At 46.4% G+C, this 13,626-nt stretch overlaps 1 pseudogene; it reads left to right on the forward strand.

Annotated features, from left to right (window-relative positions):
• The first annotated feature begins 7,458 nt into the window (after positions 1–7,458).
• Positions 7,459–8,138, forward strand: LOC103304780 (GTP-binding nuclear protein Ran-like; annotated as a pseudogene).
• The last annotated feature ends 5,488 nt before the right edge of the window (positions 8,139–13,626 follow it).

Below are 13,626 nucleotides of genomic sequence, written 5' to 3' on the forward strand. Positions count from 1 at the left end.
AATTCTGATGACCACAACTGAATTCAACTGCCCTCACCCTGTAACATATGAACGGGCCCCAAAGTAGAGAGAGGCTAAGTAATTTGCTCAAGCTCACTCAGCTAAAAAGAAGTATAATGGGCAATTGATCCACTCTCTAATATGTCATGCTGCCTCTCCATGACTGAATCACCTGCCTGGCACCTCATTTCTTGCAAAATACAGGCCCTGAGAGTCTTGCCCCTGATTTCATCCCAGCAGCTGGATCCAGTAACTGACTGAAGGCTTCCTGACCCCTCCACAGACCACACCGCCCCCAGCAGGGTCTCTTCCCTCGCCCCCTGCCCTGCCTCTGCTCTGCCCACCTCCCTGCACCACGTTTCCTGCTCTCTCTGATGGGGACAGATTGCTTGGCCTGCCTCTAGTCTCCTGCTCCCACATTCTCCATCTGACCTATCGGGCTTCTTCCCATCACCTATAGCTGGAGCCCCCCGGCCCACTGGGTCACCTCCTGTCCCGCCCAATGCCTGTGGTCAGCTCCCATGGGGCCTTGCTGATGGTATGCACTGTTTTCGGAAGACAATGCGTCCTCTCATCTCTTCCTCTCTTATCCTTCCTCTTTGCCTATCACAGGCAAAGAATGTCTGCCTGACAAGAATGATTTGATTTCCCCCTGTCCCTAATCGCCAAGGTGCTCTAAGGAGGGCCTCGGAGTCACTGGTGTCTCATGGAGGGGCTGAGATAGCTCTGCCTCCCGTTTCTCCACTTTTGCTCCCCATGGGCTGAGAGGGCTGCTACCAGAAAACATTGCTGACTGATTCATTTTCTCCCTGCTCCCTCGGACATTCCCATGCAAACCTAAAAACAGGAACTCATTCTGTTCTCAAACTGAAAGACAAATGCAGACTCGGCATCTGAGCAAGACTCAGATTTGTCTGCCAATGGTGTTCCCGCCTATGTGAGGACAGGTGTGCGGACAGGTGTGCAGTCCCAGCCTCAGGGAGAGACAGAAGCAGTCAGGAGCTGGAAGGTACCTCGATATTTACATTGCATTTAATGCCCAGTGGGATGGACCGCTATTGCCACAGGTATCAACTCTGAACATAATCATAGGAGTTGGAATTCTCAGACTATCTGGCAACCAGTCGGGGCTTTCCAAAGGACCTCACGCGGCCCGCCAACGCACGTGTCCCTGGACAGCCAGCGGAGGGGTAGAGTTCACCGCACAGGCAACACGGCCCCCAACATCCGGAGACTGCGGATCAAATTGAAAGTCACCCCTGGGGGCTCTCAGCCTGTGCTGAAGAACTGTGATATATGCAACTCCATGTGTGAGCCAAATTACGCAATAACTCCTGTTTCTCACTCATTTTTTTCCCCTCCTCCTCCACAAAGTCTTCCCAGCCTGGCCCCACCAGCCTGGCTTCTTCCTCCTCTCAGTTTCTGATTGTCAGCCATAGGCACTTAATCAGGTATGGTCATGTGGCATGGCCAGCATTCTATATGGAACTTTTACCTACTGCATTTTTTTTAAAAGAGGCGTGTGTGTGTGTGTGTGTGTGTGTGTGTGTGTGTGTGTGGTGTCCTGGTGCAGAAGCGCCTGTTGGGAGCAGTGGGGTGAGCTCTGCAGAGTGTTGAAGAGACACAAGCTTGGAGTCGGAGACACTAGCTCCTCATTCTGGATCTGGCATTAATGGGGACTCTGGATAAAGGGTAAGTCTCTCAGACTCGCCTGGAAGATGTGGTCAATAACAGGAGTGGAAGGAAATGGTCACTTTTCAAATTTGTCTGCCATGAGGGAATTCCTGTCTCCTAGTCCAGAAAGAGTTGGCAAAAAGTAAAGCAGGCTTTAGAAATACATTTTTAGAGACTCCTGGGAAGCAAGTAAACTAGAAAATGTGATCGGGGTAAGGGTATGAGTGGTGGTAAAAGAAGTAGATGATAGATTAGATATATAGATAGATAAATAGATGGCTAGGTAGAGACAAACATACATACATACATACATACATACAGATGCTGCTTATAAGCAGAATTAATAAACAGTTGTTTGAAGAAGCTGGAAAACCAGGAGAAATTCCTGAAAGGACCCAGAAAAACCTCCAATTAAGAGATAAAATTAAGAAGCTCACCTGATTTCTAAAAGGTATTCATCAAGATATAAGAGGTCATCCCACCAGACCACAACTCCTTGGGTTTAAAACTAAAAGATCCTGCCTGGAGCCCATGAAGTCACTGCCCATGAGTGAAGTGAAAGGTAATAATGGCTAAGAAAAGATTTTTTAATCCAGTGTAAATGAGGAAATGGATGTCTGGATCTCACCTGCCCACGCCCATTGTCTGTTCACCAGCTATAAAAAGCTGTGTGGTCAAAAATAGCTAACAGACCCAATGGGTCCTTTTTGCTCCCTGCCTTCTCTGCCCCCTGCCTCAATTCAAAGTGGCCTCTCTCTCCTCCTTGGTTCTTTGTTTGAACATCTCATAACATTGACCATAGTTGTGTACATTCTCTTGTGTTTGTCAGAAAAAAAAAAAAAAATGGCCCCTGAATATGTCCACATCCACATCCTCAGAGAGACTTTGAAGATGTGTTAAGGACCTTGAGATGGGAAAAGTTTCCTAAATTAGCTGGGAGAGCCCAATCTAATTATGTGAGCCCAGAAAGAAAGAAAGAAAGAAAGAAAGAAAGAAAGAAAGAAAGAAAGAAAGAAAGAAAGAAAGAAAGAAAGAAAGAAAGAAAGAAACAGAGAGAGAGAGAGAGAGAGAGAGAGAAAGAGAGGGAGGGAGGGAGGGAGGGAGGGAGGGAGGAAGGAAGGAAGGAAGGAAGGAAGGAAGGAAGGAAGGAAGGAAGGAAGGAAGAAAGGAAGGAAGAAAAGAATGCTCATCTTAAGGTTCAAATGAGAGGCTCCATTTCCAAGATCACATGGTTGTTGGCAAGTTTCACTCTTTGAGGGCTGGTTGGTAGACTGAGGACCTTAGTTCCTAGCTGGCTCTTGGCTGGAGGCTGCCTTTAGTTCCCTGCCAAGTGGTCCTCTCCACTTGCCTTATTGAAGCATGCAAGCCAGGAAGACAATTGTCTGCTAGCAAGACAAAACTGCTATCCCATCACCTTTGTCAATTCTACTACTTGGAAGCAAGTTGCTAGGTCAGCCGCGCTCAAAATGAGGGGATTCCCAAGGGACAGGACTGCCAAAAGGTAGGAATCCTTGGGGACCCTCTGAAAGTCTGCCTCCTACAGAGCACTTGAGGAATTGCACATTGACCTGTACTACAGGGTGGTGCTACAGCAGGAGGCTGGAGGCAGGCAGGCAGACACCAGGAGGGCCTTCATAAACCATGCCAGAGAACCACTGTAATGCCTTGTAAGAGGTGGGCTTCTTTCTTTTCTTTAAACATACCTTTTGGGTTGATTTTGTTTCTCAAAAGCACTTCAGCTTCATTAGTTCCCTAAATTCCTATCTTACACTTCCCACACCAAGTTTCCATCCTCCAAAAGGTACTGGCCCATCCATCACTTGGACACACATACAGTAAGTAAGACTTGAACAGATGCAATGAAAATCATTTAAGCTCTCCTAACCCCAACAGGTAACACCTTCAGTCCGTCACTGAGCCTTAGGCAGAAAATTGGTTTTGGTTGTCCAAAAACCTGGAACGGATCGGGGAGAGGAGGGAGCAGGTCAGGCAAGGACTGCAATGCCTCCTTGGGGGCCCAGCCCTTCCCACCCACCTCTGAGTTGTTCCCTAGCCGTGGTGCTGCCACCAGGCTTCAGTGGTTCCAAATCCATCATGGACTCCACTGTTCCGGAAGAGGTCCCAGAAAAGCCCAAACTTCCCAAACTGCAACCAACTTTCCCTGAGGAAATGGCCCAATGCCATGATCCCTCATGGCGGCAAACGCCACCTGATTATGGTTGTCACAGGGATGACTGCTCTTTCTTTTCTTCTAGGTTGGAAAATGTCCACAGTTCTGGCTTCTGCAGATTTTTACTGGCTTCTTTACCTTGATCACTTTCCCTGCACGTGTAAGAGTGTGCTCTGGCCAAAGCTCATTTCTCTGTGCTTAATAAAGCATTTTACGGGCTACTTTGTTGGCAGGAAGCCCCCGTCCTCCATCCTTTGATCTGCAGACTCGGCGTGTACAGAGCTAGGACTGAGTAAGCGTTACCCTTCCAAATACCACTGGTCATGTCCAATATATAACCGCCGAGGTTCCACTGGGAAGCCCCGGGGACTCCTTGCCTACGAGCCTCAGATCCCTTTGGCCTTGATTCTTGCCCCAAACATTATTAATCTCCTAGGAAAAGGAATAAAGGCTGTGATAATTCATGGATTTTGATAATTCACCGGTTACTGCGCATCCATTTGGAGGATGGCCGCCTTTTAAAAATGGCTCGTGACAGCATTCCAAATGTAACAGCTTTGATCTCTCAGCCAGAAGACATCTGCTTGCCTGTTATGACATTTTTACCTTCTAGGTTCAGGCCAAAATTGTCCCCCTGCTCCCCGAGCACGTCTCCCTGCTGGAGTATCTTTCCTCCTCTCCGCTCCCTTGGCTTCGTGTTATCACCTTCTATTCCCAACACTTTTTCCTCATCCCTCCCTGTAGTATTTTACCTCGACCGAGAGAAGTTCTGCAGCTGACAGGAGATTGTGTTATCTTTGAAGTGTGCTGGCTCTAGGCTAGTCTCTGGCTGGAGAAGCAACTTACTGGACTTACTTAGAAGTCTCCTTTCCACTTGTGTTTCTTCTCTGTGTTTATTCAGGGAGGAGAATGTCAGTGATCAGGAGGGAAAGCACCAGATGTCAGTTTTCTCAGTGAATCAGCTGAGGACGCATTTCCCCGCTTCCTCCCCTCCCACAAAAGGCAACGATTTTGAACAAAGTCCCTTTTCCCCTAACTACCATTTCCACACCTTATCCCCTCTTCCTCAGGGTCCCCAGCATTAACTCTGCTTGGAAGAGGTGACATTTAAATCAGGTGTTATCCACTAGCGAAAAAAGCCTAACCAGAATCTCCCCACAAAGCATTTCCTCTGGGCCCCTGTTCCCTTTGCAAAATTAACGGACACAGGCCCCGGTCTCAGTGGGTTACAAGGAGATTTGTTTAACTGCTTTGTAATTATTATTTGCATGCAGAAGGCCTTGGAACAAAAGCCCCTGTTTGCATAAAAATGCCATGAGATTAAGCCTTTGTTTGGGTCCCTTCTAAAAAGAAGTGTGATCTTACAAATAGCAAGGACACCTGAGAGCTAAATGAGCTATCAAATGACCTAATAGATCTGCTAAGAAACTGAACCTGGCACTCGGCCTCCTTTCACGCAGTACTCTGGTCAGTTATGCTTCCTGATCACCCCTCCCCTCTTTTCTCCACAAGTTGTGCCTCTGTATCCAATAAGTGGGTCTGCAGCCATATCAACTGGTGAGGCCAGGGAAGAGGACAAAGGAGTGAAACCACTGGAGGAGGGAGTCAGCTGGCGCATGGTTCCTGGCACAGACAAGGGCCCAGGAAATGTTACTCAATGAGTCTTTCTGACTGCCGAGACCAGGACCCACCAGTTACCAAGCCAGGATGAATACACTGGAGTCAAGGTCAAAGAAACAGCCAGACCACATAGGTCCTTGTGGGCACCCATCTGGAAAGCACATTTATTTTTCAAAGAAATGATAAAGACAAAATTCAAGAGGGTTGTTTGGGTTGTTATATATAAGAAGGGGAGAGGGGAGGAGGGATGAGAATATAGGTTGCTGTGAGTTACTGTCAATAGTTCTGGGGTTCATTGGCAGCTTCATGGGAATAAATAAGCAACAGAGCTGTGTGTGAACTGAAGACAGCGTGACATGAGCCAAGAATGATCACTAATGTGATCCTGTGCACTAGAGAGGTGTAATATAAAGTAATTCTCCAGAGGCTAAACTTTTTATTATTTTGAAATAATTGTCTATGTTGCTTATACTTAAAGAAAACTTAAGTTAATACCCAAAGGGTATTCTCCAAAGGTATGGGTGGGTATTCCTCCCCACCCCCAAATGTGGGAGGTGTGGCTGCTGTTTCAAGTCCCTCCCTCGTGACACACTGAGCAGCACACGGTTCACTGTGTCTGGACCACAGGGTCCGATTCAGGAGAGACTGGACCTGATGGTCCTGGGCAGAGTGCACAGGACAGCCCTAACGCTGACCAGATGCCGTGGCAACTCTGGTACTCGCTGGAGATCAGAGCACAGTGTAGGGAGTCAGATAACCCAAGTTCAAGTCCCAGGTCTGCTGCCACTGAGGCAAATGCCTTAGCCTGCCCAAGCCTCCGCTTCTCAAATATAACAAAAGACCACAAACTGGGTGCCTTAAGGTAACTGAAATCTATCCTCTCGTCGTTCTGAAGGTTAATACTTCTGGAGGCTGGAAGGTGGTGGTCAGCAGGGCGATGTTCCCTCTGCAGCCTCTGGGGAAAGAACATCGCTGCCTCTTGGAGTTTCTGGTGGCTGCTGACATTCCTCGGTGTTCTCTGGCTTGTAACTGTTTCATTCCAATCTCCGTCTCTGTCTCACCTGGCCGTCTCCCTGTGTCTCTGTGTCTCCTGAGGCCTTCTTATAAGAACACCTCTCATAGGGCCCACCCTGATGCAGTTTGACCTCATCCTAACTAATTACAGCTGCAAAGACCCTTTATTCCAATTAAGGTCCCATTTTGAGTTTCTAACTAGACAAGAATTTCAGAGGGACACCATTCAATCCAGTACATGGGGGTGATATATAACAAAAAGGACCATTATAAGAATTAAATTAAATAATATATATATATAAAACATTAGCACAATATAAGTATTCATCATCATCACCCATTATATCTCAGTGAAAAGATTGCATTTCTGAAAACATTCTGTCTTGCTACCTAAGGTGACCACAGGTGAAACTGTGAAATAGTTCTAGGTTCAAATCTGGGCTGGGCAACCTCTGGTAAATTACTATCCCCTTTGAGCTTCAGTTTCTTTATTCTCCACACTGAAAGAGATATGTACAGGCATTGGCAAAAGTAGGTTTACAGTTGTGAGCATGCAAAACACAGTTCATTCTTGTATTAATATTTATTAATTATTTTCGTATTTTCTAAACAAACAACTGTAAACCTACTTTTCCCCACCACTGTATATATATCTCCACCAGTGTGGATATATATAACAATCTCCACCACTTAGATGGCATTTACTATGTTCCAGACACTGTTCTAAGAGATTTACAAATATTATCTCAGTCAATCCTCCGAACAACCCTGTGAGCTAGGTATTATTATCATTATCTTTATTTCACAATCAAGGAAATTGAATCAGCAAGTATTTAAGACAGTTGCCTAAGTCACATAGGAAGTAAGTGATGAAACCAGAATTCAAACCCAGGCAGTCTGGCTTCAGAATTCCTCCAAGATTAGAAGAGAAGATTTAAGAGTCAGATGGGCCCAGAAACACTTCTGGAAGTAACATCACAATGGCTGCCCAAGGAGAGCCCCAAGTTCAAACTTGTGTTGATTGGTGACGGTGGGACTGGGAAAACTACATTTGTGATATGTCACCTGATGGATGAATTTAAGAAGAAGTATGTAGCTAGCTACCTTGGGTGTTGAGGTCCATCCCTTTATGCTCTTCACCAGCAGAGGACCTATTAACTTCCATATATGGGATACAGCTGGACAGAAGGTTGGCGAGATGGCTGTCACATCCAAGCCCACTGTGCCATTACAATGTTTGATGTAACTTCAAGAGTTACTGACAAGAATGTGCTTAACTGACATAGAGAACTGGTATGAGTGTGTGAAAACGTCCCATCATGTTGTATGGCAGCAACGTGGACACTAAGGACAGGAAAGTTAAGCAAAATCAATTGTCTTCCACACAAAGAAGAATCTTCAATATATGACATTCTGCCAAAAAGTAACTACGACTTTGAAAAGCCCTTCCTCTGGCGTGGCTAGAAAACTAATTGGAAACCCTAACTTGGAGTTTGCCGCCATGCCTGCTCTTGCCCCAGCAGAGGTTGTCCGGGATCTCGCTTTGGCAGCACAGTGTGAGCGCGATCTACAGGTGGCTCAGACCACCACTCACTCGGCTGGGATGACGACCTGTGAGAAAGGGAAGCTGGAGCCCAGCATCAGAGGTCTGGTTTTATAGGCGACTGCCCCGTGGTGTCCGTGGTGCAGAGCATCCGCCACTTCATTATACAGCCAAGCGGAGCCTGTGCCTGATCTTTGGGATGCTGAAGGAGATGAACGGGCTTTGGAGTGAATGTGGCAGTTAGAAAGTACCTGCCCTTTTGGGACCTGCATATTTATTCGGCTGTTTCGGAATGCGGTTGTTTCCTTATTGAGTTGCAAATATAAGACTGCTAACAGGCACATCACAACACTCAGCACTGAAACCTTGTTTGTCACTGTCATGCCCATTCCTTGTCATTTAGAATCCGAATAAAGTTGTATTTCAATTACCTAAAAAAAAAAAAAAATAAAGGAGAAGGTTTAAATAAAGCAGTCACTAAGTGGTGATATAGTGACTATGGCTCCCTTTGCCTGACCTCAGCGCGCCTCTCCCCTTTCCTCTCTCTCAGTTCAGATGCTCGGGTTGTTACCCCTGTTGACATTCAGCTGGAGCCAAGTTTCCATATTTAAATGTTCAGGCTGCTCAAGTTCCACTCAGTTTCCTGGAGTATCTTGCCCTCATTTGTATCTTGTTCTTATTCTCTCAGTGTCCTGTGACCGTGGTCTCTGACAGGGTCAGGGAAGGGGAAGGAGTCACAGCTCTCTCTGGCAACTGGTGAACAGTGGGTGATTCTTTCCTGGGGTGAGGACAGAGTTAAGCAACAGCCTGTAAGACATATCTCAGGGACATCCACCCAGTGGGGCCACCCACTAGACCCAGGACCTGGTGTGCTGTCCTGGGCACAAAGATCCTTGAGAGATCCATCATGGAGCTGAACCTCCCTGAGAATGTGGATCCACGCACAACGCGTTTGAGGTAGAAGAAGTGAGCTACCTCCTGAGCATCCATCCTGGGGCACATAGGTCCAATGATAACTTAAGCAACTTCTGGACAAATTGGTTCACCCTCCCTAGCCGAGGGGCCCTGCCCCCACCCTGCCCCTCACTACGCTGAGCAGAAGGCATTCACACAGCTCCAGTACGGTTTTCTGAGACTTGGGATCAACTCCCCCAGCTGCTAGTCAGCCTCTACCCTCTGATAAATGATGCAATAGGAGGAGCAGTAACCCCACCCCAGCCCAGTTCCCCTCCTGCCTTTCTGGCTATTGCCAAAATCCCAGCCCAGACATGGCAGCTGTCTGTCATTAAGAGTGTGCGTGCTTACCCAGGTCGGGGACCTTCATAGGTCCAATGATAACTTAAGCAACTTCTGGACAAATTGGTTCACCCTCCCCAAACCAAAAGCATGAGCACAGCTTTCTCCAGGAGGTAAAGTGAGGGACAACGCTTGGCAAATTGTGACACAAGCTGTCTGCTGCTGCTCCACCCTTCCCCTTTTGGGGTCCCTCCCTCCACCCTCCCAGGGACCTTGTGTCCTTGTGCCATGTGGAGGCAGCCACCCACTTAAACAGCCCTGCCTTCCCTCCTTTCTTCCTCTTAAAACATACCTATCCTTGCCCCAGACTTTCGAGGGCCCCGCCTCACTTTGGTAACAATGGAAGTTATTAAAGGAACAAATCCCTGCTCACTTGTCAACCAGCTGTTGGGCGGCACCTCCCAGGTGCCATTACACCTTTCCCCAGGTCAAAAGTATAAAAGTGCAGCTCGTGGAGAATTATCTACTCTTTAGGCAAGTCCTAAATTTGCTGCTGCTCACCCATGGGCTGCTAAGATGTATGAGGAGTTTACACTTGATGCTGTGAGGTGAGGGGTGTTTCTATGAACTGGTTACTAAACCCATGAAACCCACTAACAGAAAGTAACAAAATGTTTGTGCTGGGAGACATGAACAAGTGACCTCGTCCCACATACCTGAGCTCCAGGGTGGGGTGTCAGAACTTAGGTCACTCACGCTTCAGGGCTTCCCAGCATGTGTGTGCTCACTGCACACCGCTCCCTGGTTCTGTCAGCCTCCAGCCCAGATGCCCCCTGCCCAGCCCCCTGGAGTCCGAAAGACAGGTCTCATGGCAGCAGGGACTCGAAGCTCCCAGGATTGATTGTGCCCTCCAGGAAGCATAAGTTACAACCAACTTCTTTTTCTAGCTGCACTCACTTTGCTTACCTTTCAATTCTATCTGAAATGCATGGAACACCTCAGGTTTTTCTTTGCCTAATATCCTCCTCATGTTTGTTGCTCTATTATGAATGTCATTAAAGAATACATGCATATTATTTGTCTATTCCAAGTATCTCATATAAATGGAATCCTATAATATTTGTGTGTATATATGTGTAATTTATATACATATATATGTTATATTATATATATACACACATATACATATATATATGCATATATATATGTATATATATGCATATATATATGTATGTATGTATATATATATATATATAACTTATATGAGGTAACTGGGATAATCAGATTAATAGATGGAGATTATCAGGGGTTGGGAGGAAGGAATGGGGAGTTAGTGTTAAATGGTAATGGTTGCACAACACTGTGAATGCACTTAATGCCCCTGAACTGTATACTTAAAATGGCTAAAATGATAACTTTAATGTTATGTATATTTTACCACCAATATATAAAATTTATATTATATATTTTATACATATATATTATAATATATATTAGCTCAACTCTTATTTAGATGTACTCATACAACTAATTTCAGATCGTTTACATTTTACTTTTGATCGCTCCTTTTTCCTGTCGTAGCCCTTGGTTGGGGTCTTTTGTCTCCTAACTATTCCGCAGATTTGGGGTTTACACAAGCAAGAGCAGTGCCCGTCCGACCAGAGCCCCACACCCTCTCCTGCACTCCCCGCAGCCACCCTCGTCTCAGTGCTTTTAAGCAGAAAGCTTTACTCGTTAAAGAAAAAGTCCTTGATTTTCAGTGGTACATTTAATAATTCATAAATCACGAGAGGTTCAAACAGGTTCAAAGTTTAAAAGTTTAAAAGTTTTGCTGGAGCTTTAAAGTTTAAACTGTCAGAGGCTTTGACAAAAAACTTTTCCTGTCTGGAATATTTAAGATTGTTGTGTCATATTATATTCAGGACTCTATTCTATCCTCCTCTCCCAAAATGTTTCTCCTAAGCAAAGCCCGGCGGCGTCGGCACAAGCGTTTTCTTTGTGGCCCTGAGACCCAGGGTCCAGGAATTCAGCAGGTTCAGGGAGCTGGCCTGGGAGAGGGCGGGGGGCTGTGACAACCCACATTTTGGGGGAAATCACTTAGCTGCCATTGCGTGGGGATTTCTCTTTAAAAGAATAAAAAATTGTAAAATGAGATCCTGGCAAAAGTGTGTAACGAGGTCTTGGCGGAAGACAGTGAGTTGTGTATAAACTGCTATTTCAAAATCTGGAAGCAGAGGGGCCAAATCTTCCACTGGCCTCCAGCTGACCTCCAATTTTTCAGGCGTAATTACTGTATTTGCATGTGCAATTGAGTGTGGTGTCAGCCACCCACACCAAAGCACTTTCTGCAGTGTTTTGGGACAAGAACAAACACAGTCATTTCCCTTTCAGACTGTGTTTGACCAAGCAAGCAGAGAACACGGAGGTCATTTCTGACATTCTGGCCTTGGACCCTGGCGCTGCATATACTGTGCTGCACTGCTAATGTCACTCTATTTCTCAGAAACCTACCGCGGCTCCCAATGCGTGGCCCGCACTGGCCTTGCGGGTCAGATCTGACTGAGGACTTAGTCATGAACTTTCAGTGCCATTACGCCTCCTATCAGACACTCACTGCAGACAAGCGAGCCCACACCTCCCCTCCCACCTGCCTTGCTCGCTGCTGTCTCCAGCCCTTTCTGTTGGCTGTTCCTCTCGGCTGAGATTTTTTTCCCTCCTTTTCACCAAACACTTCCTTACATTTCTTCAAAAGTTTCCTCTTCCATATGGCCCCACAAGCCATCAGCATCAACGCCATAAACAACATCGGCATAATCAAAATCTTTCCCCAGGTTCTAGGATTTGGTGACAGGATTCTGTAGATGGCCTTGTAAGTGGATGTAGTAGCTCTGGACTCCCAACATTGGTACCAACCCTTGGACAATAATAACCGCCCTTTCACGTAAGTTACCTGCTTTGATCCTAACATCCTCCCATCCACACTTTCACCTCCTGTGGTGAGACTTCAATAATAGATGCTCTGCTGGCTTCTCCAAGAACTGCTAATGAGAAAACCCAGTGCTGATTCTCAGGCCTTTCCAAGGTGGCCGCCTGGTGGCATCTGACACTACCCACCACTCTCTTCTTGACTCTACTGTCTTGACTTGAATTGACTTGTTTCTCCTCTTTTCATGCCTATCGCCACCACTTGTGTAGGTCTACTTCCCCAGCTCCTCTCCCTCCAGCGTGGGGTGCTCCCCTTCAGAGTATTGCCCCTGGTCCAGCTCCTCTTCCTATGGCTTCAGCTACAACACTTATCCTAGTGACCCCAACTCTGGGTCTCTGCTTCTCACCTGTCTCCTGGGCCCTAACACTACCTTCCCATCTCTAAACTGATTCCCCAAACAAGAGTCCAGCAAACTCAAAAACCATTTATTGATTGCCTACCCTCTGAAATAAAAATCAGTACAACATACCCTGCGGAGTTGCTCACTCGCCTGCAGCCCTCTAGAACTCAGTATTTCGTGTTCTTTCTGCCATTGCTCTTCTTGTATTTCCTGTCTAGTCAAGTATCTGGTTGTCCAAAGTAGAAATCTCAGATTCACCCTGAATGTCTTCCCTCCTCAACTTTCCCATCTGAATTGAGAGTGAGTCCTGTTGCTTCAATACTAACACCCGCTCTCCCATCCTCTCACTCTTCTCATCCCACCACTACTTCCATAAGTCAATCTTTTATCATCTCTGGTCATAACTGCTGTAATTACCTCCTTTCTGGTTGCTCTCCCAACAGTCCTGCCCACTTCCAACCTTCACAAGGTCTAACATGGAAACAGCCATGTCACTGCCTGTCCACGACACCATCTCCCAAAAGTACAGTCCACACTCCCGGAAACGAATTCAAGGTCCTTTTCAGTCTGACCCCCATTGACCTTATCAGCTATGTATTCCATCACACCTCACCTCCTCCTTTGCTCTTCACTCTTTGCTTTGGCCGGACCAAACTTCCTTCTGTTTCCTGATCATGTAGCCTCATTCATATCTCCATACCTTTGCAAATGTAGTTTTTCCTACTTCTTCTGTGCCTGGTGAGTCCCCATTCCTCCATGAATTCCACTCACTTCCATCATGAAGCTTTCGGGGAGACACATCCTCTGCCTCACACTCCTAGACGGCTATGCTTCACACACAGGGTCCATCCAATGGACACGCTGCCCTTTACTTGAGGGCCCTTGACTATGTTTATCTTTGATCCCTCAGCACCTAATATACATCTGGCCCTGCAGGTGCCAATTTCTCTTCTGAATGAATTAAATCTTGTGGCCCCAAATGCCACCCTCTGGATAACTAAGTGCAGTTAGGGTGGGAAAGCACAATTCTTAATTCAGATTCT

Source organism: Eptesicus fuscus, chromosome 12 (assembly GCF_027574615.1).
Source record: "Eptesicus fuscus isolate TK198812 chromosome 12, DD_ASM_mEF_20220401, whole genome shotgun sequence".
Taxonomy (NCBI): Eukaryota; Metazoa; Chordata; class Mammalia; order Chiroptera; family Vespertilionidae; genus Eptesicus; species Eptesicus fuscus.